This window comes from Mirounga angustirostris, unplaced genomic scaffold (assembly GCF_029215605.1).
Source record: "Mirounga angustirostris isolate CCGP_5_RB_7025 unplaced genomic scaffold, mMirAng1.0.hap1 SCAF_1, whole genome shotgun sequence".
NCBI classification, from domain to species: Eukaryota; Metazoa; Chordata; class Mammalia; order Carnivora; family Phocidae; genus Mirounga; species Mirounga angustirostris.
The window spans coordinates 79,245,012-79,260,937 of NW_026991709.1; the positions used below are offsets into that span (position 1 = coordinate 79,245,012).

At 45.0% G+C, this 15,926-nt stretch overlaps 1 long non-coding RNA gene across 1 annotated transcript; it reads left to right on the forward strand.

The window, feature by feature from the left end:
- The first annotated feature begins 4,717 nt into the window (after positions 1-4,717).
- On the forward strand, positions 4,718-14,867 carry LOC123834567 (uncharacterized). The gene is made up of 4 exons (XR_008505189.2): positions 4,718-4,961; positions 8,711-8,897; positions 12,777-12,966; positions 13,690-14,867. It is a non-coding gene; the product is annotated as an uncharacterized LOC123834567 (long non-coding RNA).
- The last annotated feature ends 1,059 nt before the right edge of the window (positions 14,868-15,926 follow it).

The window sequence follows — 15,926 nt, forward strand, 5'->3', positions numbered from 1 at the left end:
AAGTGCCCAGAATGGAAATTGAGTGAATCTAACCAGCATGCTTCTTAGGTGAGACGACTGAGGCTTAGGAACATGGCGTGCCTAAACAAAAATCATAAACGAATTGGTGGTACAGAAACCTTCTAGTTTAGAATTCTTTTCATCAGGGACACCCGGGTGGCTCAGTTGTTAAGCGTCTGCCTTCAGCTCGGGTCATGATCCCAGGGTCCTGGGATCGAGCCCCACATCGGGCTCCCTGCTCCGCAGGAAGCCTGCTTCTCCCTCTCCCACTCCCACTGCTTGTGTTCCCTCTCTCGCTGTCTCTCTCTCTGTCAAATAAATAAATAAAATCTTAAAAAAAAAAATAGAATTCTTTTCATCAGACCAAACATAGCAATAGCCTAACTGTAACTCTTTTAATTACCAACTAAATGAACTTGAAAAGCCACTTAACCCCTGTTAGCCTCAGTAGCCAAATCTATAAAATGGGCTAATCATACCTCTCCCTCATAGGAGATTACAAACACACCGAAGCCTAGACCCACACTTGGCGCACAGTGGGAGCTATCGCTGTCAGGATGGTCATGATAGTTCCTTGAAATTCTACAAGCATTTACTGAGCACCTCTATAACACCAGGGACTGTGGAAGGCTTTCTGGAACCAAGAGTTAATCAGACTAATTAGATTAACAAAATACAGCCCCTCGCTGATTTCTGCAGGCAAGTAAACAGTTTTCGAGGCTTGATTTACAAACCCAAATCTAAAGATCCCTGCTCCTTAGAGCTGGGCATTAGGCATTGTTTTCAAATAGGAGCAACACTAGGAAAATAGGAGATGGCATGGAAACTAGATACTCAGGTTCCGGGGTCCAACAAAGATTTCCAGCCAGCGAGTGCACAAACATTCCCGGGGCTTGAGCCATGTGCGGACAGAGGTCGGGAAGGACGGAGGACGCCGGACAGGAGGAGACAGTCCGTGGACGGAGGAAATGCATCAGATGGGCATGGCTGAAGGCCGTCACTGCAACCCGAATGAAAAGCAGGACTCCAAGAACCAGATTAAAATCCGAGGCCGCACTGACCAGAGAGTAAAGCAGGCTCTGACCCAGATGTCCTGGTGCAGCCCTTAGCTGTGTGACCAAGAGGGAGGGGCACAGCTTTCTGAGGCCCGGGTTCCTCATCTGTGAAACTGGGTTTGGGTGCCACAGGATCGCCTGGAGCCCTTCCAGCTGCAGGAAGGCCTTCCTGCCTTTCTCTGTACCTGACGCCATTCCATTTCCATGGCATCTGGGTTTCGACTCTGTGTCAAACAACCTGGGCCCAGCCTCCTTCTAGGTTGTGGAGTCTGGGAGCCCTGGCAGAGGCCGCGGGGAAGAGGCCAGTCTTTGGAGGCAAGCAGACCTGGATTTAAGTTCCACTCCTGCCCTTGGCATGGCGGAGGGCCTCACACGCTGTGGGCGTGCCCTAACATTTAGTTTCTTTCTCCATAAAAGAGCAGCACTCCCATGCACACACGCTCACACACACCCGCTCGGAGAGAGAGGGGAACATATTTCATCTCCCCAGGAACCGCACCCCGGGTGACACTTCTGTCTGGTCCCCGTCATGTGCGGGGACGATCTGAGCGTCAGCGTAGGGGTTTGGTTTCAGCATCGGAGTGAAGAGCAAGGCCGTGGACACATTCGACTTGGGTCTGCATCTTGGCTCTGGCTTAGGGTCGTCACCTAACCCGCCACTCCCATGTTTCAGTTTACATTTTCTAGCAGCCACATTTTAATTACAAAGTAAGAAGAAATAGATACAATTCCTTTTAGTATTGTGCTCAACCCAGTGTATTCAAAACACTATCATTTCAATCTGCAACTAATATAAAAACTGGGAATGAGCCGGTGGCCACAGTTTCACACTGCAGCAGACCTCAGTTAAGGGCCTCAGTGGTCAGTTGTGTCCCCTTGATTAGGCCGTGCGAGCTGCTCCCTGTCAAGGGCAGGTGGCAGGAGCACCCACCTCCTGAGGCTGTGGTCAGGAGCGGACACAGGGCCAGTGCGTGCAGGGTGCTTGGCGCAGCCCGGGGCCCTAGGAAGCACAGAGACGGTGTCTTTCAGTGCTGGGGTGCTCCCCGGGGTCCTCACCTTGTCTCATGCACTGCAGATCCCGTGCCACTCTGCTGGTCGCCTTGTTCCGGTCCGCCTGAATGGAGTCACCCCCCAGCGGGCCAGGCTAGGAGAAACAGGGCTGGTTTTCCTTGAGCTAGGAGGGGCCGGTACCAGGCCTCCCGGCCCACCCGCCCCCGACACAGGTGTGATTCGTGATTGTTCTAGAGCAGGAAGAGGTCAGACAGGTGAGGCATTGTTTGCTCAGAGCTGGGGAGAGGCGCAGTTCATGGGATTAGGTCTCTGGGGGAGTTAGAAATACAGGTACCAAGCCTTGCCCTGAGAGGGCAGGGTGTGCACGGAGGGTAACTGGGAGGCGCCCATGGCTCCAGATGCCAGGCCGGCACTGCCCTGGTTGAAGACGGTCTCTGTGGCCACTTGGTCTCTTCTCTCTCCTCTCTTTCCCTCCCTGTATCTTTTCTTCCTTCCACAAATACTGAATGAATGTTTGTTCCATATGCTGCCAACGCCCAGCATTATAAATAATAAACGACACTAATGAGTTCTCAGTATGTGTCCAGCCGAGTGCTAAACACTGTGGGCTCCTTCTCTCATTTCAAGGCCACAACCAACCCAGGTCTGTAAGTGCTGCTATTCTTCTCATTGTTCAGACGGGGAAAACTGAGGAACAGAGAGGTGAAGTAGGTTGCCCAAAGTCTTACAGCTAGGGTTTGCATCTAGCCCATATGGCTTCGGAAAGGAAGGCCCTCTCGAGTGGGTACTAGGAAAGCAACTGGAGGAGAAACTAGCTCTGCTGGGGAAGTCAAGAAAGGCTTCTCGAAGGAGGTGACGTTCTGTCTGGGGGGCTTGAAGGATGAGTAAAAGTATTCCCAATAGGAAGGGAGCCCAAGGAAGTAGGATCAGGAATCAGCAAAAATTTAAAAATGTGGATTACATAGTTTATCTTCCATGTCCTTCCAGCTGTCTCCTCTATAAACTGAATGGTATTCGTCCTCTCAACCTACCCAGTGGCCTCTGTTAGCTTTTGGTGGTTTGTCTCCTAAAGTACTCTACATCTGGAGCCTCTTTCTCTCCCTTACTTTTATCAATCATATTTAGGCCATGTTTGAGAAAATTCAGAATGTTTAGGCACATTTTTCAGCATCAAAAATATTCTTAGGGCAAACCTGCTTTATAGTATCGCGAGTGGGATTTCTTCTAAGAACCCATATGGTGTTGTAGCCAAGAGGACAGACTCTGGGCTGGAGCAAGCCTGCATTGGAATCCCAGCTCTACCACTCATCAGTCGTGTCAGGAAATGTGGGTTCCTCACCGTCTCTGAATCTCAGCTTCCTCACTGATAAATTGAGGTCACAGTTAATCCACAGGACAGATGTGAGGGTTAGGTGGGTTCCCACACACAAAGTGCCTGGCACACAGTTTTCCTCAATACCTCACCAAAGAGAGGCGCCTGGGTGGCTCAGTCAGTTAAGCATCTGCCTTCAGCTCAGGTCATGATCCCGGGGTCCTGGGATCGAGCACCCAGTCGTGCTCTCTGCTCAGCGGGGAGCCTGCTTCTCCCTCTACCTGCCACTCCTTCTGCTTGTATGCTCTCTCGCTTTCTCTCTCTCTGTCAAATAAATAAATAAAATCTTAAAAAAAAAAAAAAACCTCACCAAAGAGTTTCTAAAAGGTAAGAAAGCACCCTAAGGAAAAGCGTGTATGATCTCCAAATGCACATCTCCTACTCACCATCGTCAATGAGGTTGGAGGGAGCAGTGCTGGTTTTTGAAGAGATGTCAAGCATGTGTCAGCTGTGCAGGTCACACATTCAGGCTTTCCTAAGGACCCAGAGTCACTGAGACCTGGGGGCTGACTCACACTGACCCTACGCACAAGCAACTGATGTATAAACCAGAAGCCTGATGGTTAATTTATGCGGGAGAAGGATGCCTCTCCAGCATCTCTCCAGCAGGCTGGGCAAACACTGACAAGTTCTTCCCCTCTGATCCCCCTTTCGTATCCTGCAAATAGACTGCATTGTCACTTCAGAATGCCAGGCAGCAATGCACTTCACTGAGCTGCAGCCTTCATTAGCTGGCTTCCACTGGTTCTCGAATTAGAGCTGGATGGGGGTCGGGCAGAAGGCTAATCTTTAATTAGGTGCAGTTTCTTTCTGAGGAGCAGCCCAGCACCTTGCTCAGACCTGGGACTTCCCAAATTACCTCATTAACTCCTGTACAAGCCAACTTGGAGGGTGCAGCAGCTCTGCAAATGGCTCCCTTCACCTGGAAGTGCCGGTTCTCATGGGTCTCGCTCCCAGAGGGTGGCCTTATTGCAGTATCCCATCCTAACTGGTACTGCGCATACACTGACCGAAGAAGGGAAGGGAATGAGCACTGCTGAGAGGGGGGTCTTACACTCGAGCCTCAGACTTTGTTGGAAGGTATTTTTATCCCCATCCACTCACTGTGTCACCCCAAAGCACGTGCCCTTTCCAATACCCCCTGTGTGGTAACATCTACCAGTCACAGAACCAGAACTCGGGGGCCGGACACATTCTCATGGAGGCGTGGCAGTTCTAGCACTTTCGCTTTCAGTGGAAGCTCAGCTATGATTCAGTTCTCTTCCGGATTTGGCTTGACTGTCAGAGGTTAAGGAGATTCTGATGAAGAAATAAAAGAATATGGCCTTGAGGGTGGGCCAAATGGGTGAAGGTGGTCACAGGGTACAAATCTGCAGCTATAAGATGAGTAAAGTCTGAGGATCTAATGTACAGCAGGGTGACTACAGTCAACAATACTGTATCGTATACTTGCAAGTTAAGAGAGGAGATCTTGAATGCCCTCACCAACACAGTGTCCATCCTCCCGCCAAAGGAAACAAATGGTAAGTATGTGAGGTGATGGATGTGTTAACTAACTTTATTGCGGTAATCATTTCTAAAAATATACGTATAGCAAGTCACCATGTTGTACACTTAAACTTACATCATGTTACATGTCAATTATATCTCCATTAAGCTGGAAAGAAAAGGGATATGGGGACGGCCAAGGTTGAGTGGAGCAAGGAGGAGGCATGTTCCAGGGGGAATCTTACCAAATCCTATTGCAGGAGGCATAACTGGTAATAATTGAAAGAGAATTTTAAGTATAAATAAGAGACAAAAAATAAATTACTCAAAATTGCCAGTACTATTTTCTAAATATTCCTTTTTGTAGAGTTTTGACTTTTGGAATCACGTTAATGGTTTGATTATTCAAAACAATAAAATTAATTCAACAAAGCTGGGGGGAGAAAGTGAAACTTGATTACGAACAGGAACAAGGGAGCCTGTGTTTCGGATGAATACCAGACACAGTGAAAGGGGAAAAAGTGGACTAATCCAAGTAACTTTTGAACACAATTCTTTGATTGTATATCATCAGTCTAAAGAAAAAAGAAACACAAACAAACGTTGAACTCTACTTAATGGGTTTGTTTTTCACAGTGGAATGGATGTAGCAGTTCCGGAAACTATTCTGTGTGTTGCAAGATTGGGCAAATGATACTATAGTTTTGTCCTTTGGGAACCGGGGTTCTCACCAAGGAGAAGAGTGGGAACAGGGAAAGACAAGGAAAATGCTGAGTTTAGATTGGTGCTAGAGGGAGCAGTACGAATTCATAATTTTACATGGATGGCATGAATGAGAGCTGGACCGTATGAAATGACTATTCTTTCCAATTTTGTCCACTGTGGAGGCCTTAGAAGCAAGAGCACTCAGCCCATCTAGTGCCCAGGTCTTGCTTTCTTGGTAGTGTTCCCCACTAAGAGCAGCCAAAGCTCCTGGAAGAAATGGTTGATCCCCAGGAGTATAAGATGAGCTTGTGCTGGAAAGTAAGGAAGAACTCAAAGAATGATGAGGGGCTGCAAAAAGGAGCCACTTGGAAAGCTGGCACAACCTGGGCATTACAACAAATAATGAGAGTAGCAAATTACAATCTGTAGAATAAAAGAGAGATCCCGTACTAGTACTAGCTAAAGAAGGAAAAAGGCAAAACCTTGCTCAGAATAAAATGCCAATGACTAAAAATATCGATGAAACGATAGAGTCAGAAAATCAACATTGTAACCATTGTTGTAATAATGAACGGAGGCAAGAATCACCAATGTATATTAACTAGTAGAGGGAAAATTTTATATGGACTAGGTTATCTACACACTCTTAAAGTATCTCCCTATAGACTACTTAATAATTAATTATAATTAATTAATCATTACTTATTCATTATCAGGGGGAAATTATAATTAAAAAGCAGAGACACCTGGAAGACATCACCTTAACCAAGGGATCAGAATTAACATCCTCAATAATGGGACAAATATATACCATGTATTTCCTGATGTGATACACTGAGGATACAACATCCCTTCTATGGTATTCCTGGGGGAAGGGGGAAAGAATAGACTAACTCCATTATGAGCAAAGATTAGACAAACTCAAATTTGAAGAGCATTCTACAGAACAACTAGCTTATACTCTTCCAAAATGGCAATTCATGAAAGACAAAGAAAGCCTCAAGAACTGTTCTGGGCTAAAGGACCTTAAAAAGAATTTATAACTGGGGCACCGAGCTGGCTCAGTTGGTGGAGCATGGAATTCTTGATCTTGGGGTCATGAGTTTGAGCCCCATGTTAGGCGTAGAGGTTACTTAATAAAAAAATAATAATAATAAAAGGAATTTATAATTAAATGCAATGTGTGATTCCAACGTGACCCTGGACTGAATCTTGGGATAAGGAGGAAAGATTGCTTTAAAGAACTCCACTAAGACAGCAAATTTTGCATATGGAATGTAGATGATATAATAGTATGTATGTGTTAAGTTTTCTGAATTTGAGAACTATAATGTGATTATGTAAGAAAATGTGCTTGTTTTTATGAAACAGACATGAAGTTTTTAGATTGTGAGTGTGTATGTAGGGAAGGGGGGGAATGAAAAAATACCAAAGTAACAAAATATCAATAGTTGGTGAATCTGGACAAAGGGCATATGGTACTTTGTAATTCTTCTGCACTTTTGAAGATAATCAAAATAAAAAGTTAGAAATACTATAAAAATTAAAATTTTCTAGTTATATAAATACCAAGTAATGATTAGGAAGCAGGAAATTATTAATGTCATTGTTTACCATGAATGCCCAAATGCTAAGGACTGACGGTGTGTGTCCCTTCAAAATTCATATACTGAGATGGTATCCCCTACGTGATGGTGTCTGGAGGCAGGAACTGTGGAGATGATTGGGTTTGGATGACATCATGGGGTGGAGCCCTCAAGATGGGATTAGTGCCCTTCTAAAAGGATTAAGAGACCAGAGCCCTCTCGCTCTCTCAGTTATGGGAGGATGCAACAATGAGGTGACAAGCCAGGGAGAGCCCTCATCAAGAATCCAACCATGCTGGCATTCTGATCTTGGACGTCTAGAATGCAAAACTGTGAGAAATAAATTCCTGCTGTTTAAGCCACTCAGTCTGTGAGATTTGTTCCAGCAACCCTAGCTGATTGAGCACCAAATAACAGGAAACCCAGGTGCTCTCCCAATGGGAAGATAAGGTCCTATCCCTTGCTTATACCTCAAAACAACATTTCCAACAGCATTACGCATAGATTCCCAAAGTGCCCAATTCCCACTCCCACCAGCACTGCATGTGTGCACGCATCCATTTTTCTACAATGGGACTCACCACCCAGGGGATCCCACACCACCTCTGGAGCCCGGGGTCGAGAAGCCAGATGCTGCTTGTGCTGACCCAGCCTTCAGCCCTGAGCCTTCCTCCTTACCATTAGATCCGATCACCTCTGCCTCACACTCTTTAGATCCTGATACCATCAAGGAGGAAAGGTTTCAACAGTTTGAATCCAGGACTGAGTCACTGATCTCCTTAGTTTGTTCATTCATTCCACATGCGGGCTCTGTGAGGGGCCTTGGCAGGCAGCTGATGGGGGACAGGGGAGAAGAAGGGCCAGAAACGTCTGCATGGCTGCAGAGTTGTGATCTGGGGAGAATGTGGGGAAGGAGTACCATGGAAAAGACCTACCAGAAGGAAGAACAGCTTTGAGGAAAAGATAGGAAAGCCACAAGGAGCTGAATTTTGGAAAAAGTAGAGGGTTAAATATTGCAACAGGTTATCTGGGTGATGTTTACCAGACAGTAGCTGCTCAGTGTTTGCCAACCAAGTGGGAGGGCTGTAAGATAACCCCTTGGAGGTGATAGTGGAAGCCCCAAGGATTGATAAGACCACTGAGTTTAGGGCAAGAGTCAAGGACAGAATTCTTGTACTACCTCCGTCAGGATTTTATAGACTGGGTGTCAGAGTTCTACACATTTCTGTAATTTTCTAAAGAAAAAGACTCATTCTTTTGTAAGATGGACCCATCCTTTACAAGATGCCATCCCATCATATCTCTATCTATCGATCTATCTATTGATCTATCTATCTATTCATCTACCTATATAGGCAGTATTTACTCTCCCAGGGCCAGTAAAGAAGCAAGGCTTTCTCATATTATAATTAATATGTGTTATGGCAGTGCATGGGGAATAAAATTAAAGTGATAAAGCTGGTGTTGGTTTTATCCAGTCGGTGTTATTACAGATGACTTTATCTTGACACCTCCCACACTGATCACCTTGAGAAAACTGAGGAACAACCCACATGGGGATTCAGGCCTGTGGGAAGAGTCGGATGAACTGGGGGTTTTCCAGTGTGGTTCAAACAGCTTTGGAAGATGGTCATTCGTGCTTCATTCATCAAACTCCTTCCGAGGACCTGCATGTACCAGGTACTAAGTAGTGGGGGAGGTTGGGATGTGAATAAGACAGAGTCCCGACTCATAAAGCCCACAGAGCCTGGAGGAGAAGAGCTATTTGTAAGGAGAAAATATAATACATTGTCCTGTGTGTATATGTGACCAATAAGCCTCTGGTCACAACATTTTCATCAACTGACCAATAATACATAACGTCATTTTATGTGTTTCTGTTTAAAGACATCTTATTTAATACACACTGTTAGTTCTTTAACACTATCCTCACCGACACTAACTCATGCCTGAATGGCCCTTCCCTAACACACGCATTTTCAGCCTTCTTGTTCTTAGAAACCCTACATAGCACTTTGGCACGATGCTCGGGGGCCATGTCAAGCAGCAAAATCAACAAAAAGCACAAAACTGTGAAACACGTGGCACTAAATAGACGGTGAAAAGTACTCTTGTATACAGCATGAGAGCCGAAACAAGAAGCGCTTCACTTTGTTTGACTTCAGCCAAGAGCTCAGCCTGCCCCGGGAGACTTGACTTGTTCACCACTGTGCGCATGTCTAGGAATAACTGTGAAAAGAGTAGGGGTATGAATTTGGGGGTTACAAATGAGATTTAGCGAGTAGGTAAACTTGCAAATACAGAATCCCCACCTAATGAAGACTGTCTCACTCTCTCACTCTGTCTCTCTCTGTCTCCATCTCTCTCTCTCTGTCACACACACACACGCACACGCACACACACACACACACACGATGCTGTGGGAGCACAGAGGAGAGAAGGCAGCAAACCCTGTCTGCACTGCATTGGAGGCAGGAGGAGGGTTATGTCCTCCAGGATGTAACACCTCAATTATGCCCGTTGCTGGTAATGACCATGTACTTGCTGAACCGAGCAGTTCCTGTTGATGCTGTAAGGGTAAGGGTGGGTGGGAGAGGGGAGAAGACAGCAGGAAGAGGGATGAGAATACAAGGGTGGGTTAGCCGAGAAGGAGGGAAGACTGAAAACTCTCCCTGAATCTGCAGGGAGTGGGTGACTTTTTTACATTTCCTGCCCCTTTCCCACTGCATCAGTATCTTCCAGTTAGGACGTGAACGGAGAACAGAATTTCTGAAGTCATTAGGACGTGAACAGAGAACAAAATTTCTGAAGTCATTTTCTTTCTTTCTAAATTATGAGCATTACCTTGCCGCTTTTCAGTGTTCGAAAACTTCGTTAAAGTTCCTTCACTTTCACAACGCAGTTGAGAAGTCATGGGAGAGTCTGAGCAGTACCATTGGCAGGACTGGATGTAAGCTCTCAGGATCCAGGTCCTCAAGGCATCCAGAGAAAATGAGGCTGTTAGAGATTTCTGGGTGGAGACAATAGTCTGCAGCACTCAGAGTTTATTTCTGGAAAATAAATAAACAATAAATCAGCTTTGAGGAATGTCTCTTTAAAGATTTGGTCTTGCATGCCCTGAGCCAGGCCAAAAGGGATGTGCAGCTGAGCTGGGCAGAGACTTCCATGGGACCATCAGAGATAAAAGATGTGTCAGCCCTTTGCTACTCTGTTGGCAAAAGTGTTAACTTGTCCTTCACTAATTTTCTAGAAAACTTGGAAGTTACCATAATCACAGATTCTTAAAAAGAAGAAGGAGGGGGAGGAGAAAGAATATGAAGGTTTTTTTTTTTAAAGATTTTATTTATTTATTTGACAGAAAGAGAGAGCACAAGCAGAGGGAGCGGCACGTGGAGGGAAAGGGAGAAGAAGACTCCCTGCTGAGCAGAGAGCCCAAAGTGGGGCTCAATCCCAGGATCCCGGGATCATGACCTGAGCCGAAGGCAGACGCTTAACCGACTGAGCCACCCAGGAGCCCCAAGAGTATGAAGTTCTATGCGGGAAGATGCTCAAAAGCTTAAGAAATTGTCCCTATAACTTTTTAAAGAGCTGGTTTTCTCATCTTGAAAATATGAATAGGAGGGGCGCCTGGGTGGCTCCGTCTGTTAAGTGTTCCACTTTTGGTTTCGGCTCAGGTCATGACCTCAAGGCCATGAGATGGAGCCCCTCATCAGGCTCTGCCCTCGGAGGGGAGTCTGCTTATCTCTCTCTCTCCCTCTCTCCCTCTCCCAAGCCCCTCCCCCACTTGTGCACATACTCGCTCACTCTCTCTAATAAATAAATAAATCGCAAAAAACAAAGAAAATAAGAATAGGAAAATCTCTCTCTAAAGTTTAGTGAAACTGGGGACTTTGAGACACTGGAAATGTTCCTGTCCTCCTACCTGTAAAAAGATGCCCCTCCTACATGTTGTGTGATATACTTTTTATCACAGTATTGAAGTATCCTTAGAGATTGAACAGGCCATCCTCCATTTTTTTGAAATGATCTATCACTATCCTGAGAAATTTGATGACCTGCCCAAGACCATGCATCCAGCCAGGGATTGAACCCAAACCCTCCACAGCAGTGCTTTCCTCAGTGAGTGGGTAGTGTTTGTTGTTCTCCTTCATCATGGATCTGGTTGGGTAAATACTCAGATAGATAGACTAATAATCCATTAACTACAGGGAAAAACCAATATACACCCCCACAGCTTTGATCCAACTTCTATTAATGCAAGGGTCCCTGGCTTGCGATGGGCTTACATCAGAGGACAATGACCTCAGGAACTAACTTGTTTTCACCCTTCTCGGTACAGGCATTGGCCTCATGGGTGGGTGCTTCCAAGTGAGGCTTCTGCTGTGCTGGGTAGTAGAAAGGCCCAGGACTTCTAGCTGGGTAGGCCTGCTGAATGGAATCTGTCACTAACTGTGACTTCAGGCACAGGTACAATTTATTTTCTCCAATACTCAGTTCGCTCTTCAATAAAAATGGGGACATGTATATTTTCTAGGACTCAATGAGATCACATGTGATACATGCTCTATCAATTTTAAGTCTTAATAGTTGGTAATCTTTTCCTCCTCTTCCTCCTCCTTCTCCTTCTTTTTGGTTAAAAAGTATTTATGCCTATTAATGGTGTTGGGTGAAGGGCTTAGGGAACTCACTACAAGTTATTTAAACTTTTTTTCTCATTAAAAGGATATGATCAAAGCAATTCATGCACATTACAGAAGAATCAAAAAGACAGAAAGTGAAAAAGATGACAATGTTCCATTGCATGTTAGTAGTTGATGGATATCTTTCTAGACTTTCTTCTATGCACATATAATATACATGTTATATACAGATAACATCATACTGAGTTACTATATTGTAACTTGCTTTTAAAGTCCAATAATAGATCATGAACATCTTAACATATAAATGAACCCGTTTGCACAACTTAATTTTTAATTACTACACAGTAGTCCATTGACAGTGGATTCAGTTATCCAAACCAATTCTCTTTGATGGATATGCAGAGTGTTTCCAATTTTCTGCTGTTATGAACATGCTACAGTTAACATTTTTGTGGGTAAGCCTTTGTCCGCACCCTTAATTATTTTCTTAGAATTATTTCTAGAAATGGAATTACTGGATGAAGGCATTTCCTAATGTGAAAGGGTTTTAAGGACTTGGTTCTCATCAAGATCATTGAAGGTAGCAGTGATGAAAGGCCCCAGCTTTTTCAGGATACCCATGTCACCAGGGTCAGAGGCAGGAAGAATGGACTTGCATGTCCATCCATCCTAATGGGGTTCCAGCTCATGTCTGTGGGCTCTAGCCTGCTTCCCACCCACCCCCCCACTTCACAATTGATCTTCTGTTCTTGAACACCTGCCCCATGGACTTCAGGCTCCAGTAGCAGATATGAACACGGTCTTACAGGGACTATTTATTCAGTCCCCTCAAGAAGGAAGGGGGGCACATAATTGCATAAGCCCGTTCCCTGTAATACCTCCCACTGATTCCGTTCCTCTGGTTGAACCCTGACAGATACAATCATGAACAAAGAAGACCTATTGGAGGTGATGCTGCTGCAGAGACAGAAGTGACCGTGCATACATACAGAGAGGAAGGGATGGATCTGAGATCTATTAAAGATTGAGGAAGTCAAGACTTGGTGACCTATCAAACATGGCAGTGAGGAGGAGAGAGGGGTCAGAAATGCGCCCAGAGGTTTTAGGTGAGGTGACTGGGTGGAGGGATTTGGGATGGGGATGGGGGGTAGGGAGAGCTGGAGACCCACGTTTAAGACTGTTAAATCGGAGAGGCTTGACAAATCTCTAAGTGGAGATTTGTAAGAGGTGTTGGATACATGGAACTGCAGCTTGTAGGGGATGAACAGGACCATCATCAGTACCACATAAAGGCTAACACCATGGGAGTGGGTGAGCTCCCTCTGGGAAAGCAGGTAAGGTAAGAAGAATCTGAGATTGAGAGGCTGTAGAGGAGAAAGCCAGATTCTCTGGATGAGGGAAGATTGAATTCAGAAAAGAAAGGGGGGTGGTCAGAGGGTCAGATGCCTCTTTAGAGAGCTTGAACCAAAAAAAGGGCTAAATATGGGTCCACTGGATTCAATACCCAGGAGGTCCCTGGTGACCATTGCTGATAGAAGTTTCAGTGGGGTGGTGGGCGTAGAAGCCAAATTGCAGAAAAAAAAAGATGGGACTTCAAGAAGTTGAGACAGGACCACTATCTTTAAAGTCTTGGCTGTAAATAGAAAAAAGTAATACATGAGGAAGAGGAATACAGGATTGAGGAAGGACTTTTTCAGAAATGGAAAAGATTTGAGTAGGTTTGCTGAGGGTACAGGCCCATTTGAGAGGGATGATTAGAAAGAGAGCAGAAGGGGGCAACTATGGAAGAAGACCACTCCATCGGTTGACTTTATGAATTAATTTGTCAGGAGGAGCATTCAAAGTGAGGAGAGTGGAGAAGAAACTCCCTGGGATGCTTTGGAGATGGCTGGAGGAGACGGAGACAGAGAACAAACTCCACATGGGAGGTATACCAGGCATACCAAATGGGAGGGATATCACAGCCTCATGGAGAGAAGAAATCGTATAAGAAGGAGAAACAAACCAGTGCATCCATGGTTTTGGCAAATAAGGAGGTTACTGACGACCTTTGTCCAGAGTAATTTCATTATATTGGTGTGAACCCCAGCCAAAGTATAGTGGATTGAGATGTGATAGAAATGTGATCAATTATCTTTTATTTACCAAGGCAGATATAAATTAGCACTTTGTGGGAGATCATGGCGACTGATGGCAGAAGGTCCATAAGTGGGCACTCTGGTGTCTTGGCAGTGCAATTTGGTAAACTCTGTTTGGAAAGCAATTTGACAGTAAATGCCAATAACCTTCAAATATTCATATTTTGGAGTACTCTATTTCTAAGACTCTACCCTTAGAAGGTATTCATAAATACTGGAAAATTTTATGCCTGATAATATTTATCGTCAGGCCACTTATAACTGCGAAAAGGTGGGAACCACCTAAACTTCTGCCAAGAGAGAAGAGTTTAAGTAAACTATGGTATGTTCGTTTGCTGAAATCCTGACTAGTTATCACAAATGACGTTTGTGAGTCCTATAACATAGAAAGATGTTTATGCTATAATGTTAAATTACAAAGCTGGATAGACCATTGAAACTACAGGGTAATTATATGGTGTTTATAAAGCATCCCTATGGCAGAGGCAGGGGGGTCACATGAATACAATACAGAAAAATGTGACTAGTGCCAGTGTCAGAGATACAGGACTATATATAGGAGATCCCTATTTTTATTCTTTCAGTTTTCAGTATGTCCCGAATTCTCTTTAGTGAACATGTAACATTTTCTAAAAATTTAAATAAGCATTTTTTATTTTTTTTTTAAGATTTTTTATTTATTTGAGAGAGAGAGAATGAGAGAGAAAGAACACATGAGAGGGGATAGGGTCAGAGGGCGAAGCAGACTCCCTGCCAAGCAGGGAGCCTGATGCGGGACTCGATCCAGGGACTCGATCCAGGGACTCGATCCAGGGACTCGATCCAGGGACTCGATCCAGGGACTCCAGGATCATGACCTGAGCCGAAGGCAGTCGCTTAACCAACTAAGCCACCCAGGCGCCCCTAAATAAGCATTTTTTTAAAAGAGGTTTGGTGGTAGGGGCGCCTGGATGGCTCAGTCGGTTAAGTGTCTGCCTTTGGCTCAGGTCATGATCCTGGAGTCCCTGGATCGAGTCCCGCATCGGGCTCCCGGCTCAGCGGAGAGCCTGCTTCTCCCTCCCCCTCTGCCTGCCGCTCTGCCTACTTGTGCTCTCTATCTCTCTGTCAAATAAATACATAAAATCTTTAAAAAAAAAAAAAGGTTTGGTGGTAAAGGGAAGGGGAGGGATAGGGGAGTGGCTTGAGAGAGGGGAGTGGGTTTTTAGGATGGGGATTATCTGAAAGGATTTATGGTCAGGGGAAAGGGTGAGGCTGATTCAGGAGAAAAAAAGACTCCAGGAAGGACACAGTAATCACGGATGGGGTGGGGGAGGTGGTGGTGGGGTTGGGAGAGTAGCTTGAGAGAGGGGAAAGACATCTGTTTTGAGCAAGAGAGGAGGTAAGAACGGGCAACTCTGGAGATGTACTGGAGGGAAGTGGAGGGACTTTTCACCAGGGAACATTTATTTTATTTGGAAACTAGGAATCTCAATCCGTTGAGAGCCAAGATGTGGGAGGGAAGTGGTGTCATTTACCATGTGTCATCTCAACAAAGATTTTTATTTAAGCCTTTCTAAGGACAAGGCACCATTCTATGCAGGCTGAAGAATAAAAGGGTGAATTAAAATGAACCAGACAATCTGAGACATGCAAACAAATAGCCACAAAATAAAATAGAAAGGGCTCTGTGCCATAAAATAGGTCCAGAAAAGGGTGGGGCTTTTAAGCTGGGGCTTAGGGAAGGCTTTTTGAAGAAGAGGGTATTGGAGATGGGTCTTGGAATAGCACTTAGACATATGGTTTGGGGGCGTTGGGGAGAAGACAGGGAGTAGCATGAGGTGGTACAGGAATAAGAAATCCCAGGGTCTGTTCAGATGAGATCTAGTAGCTGAATTTGGTTAGAACATAGTATATACAGGAAATAGGATATAGAAGGTGAGGGAGCCGAT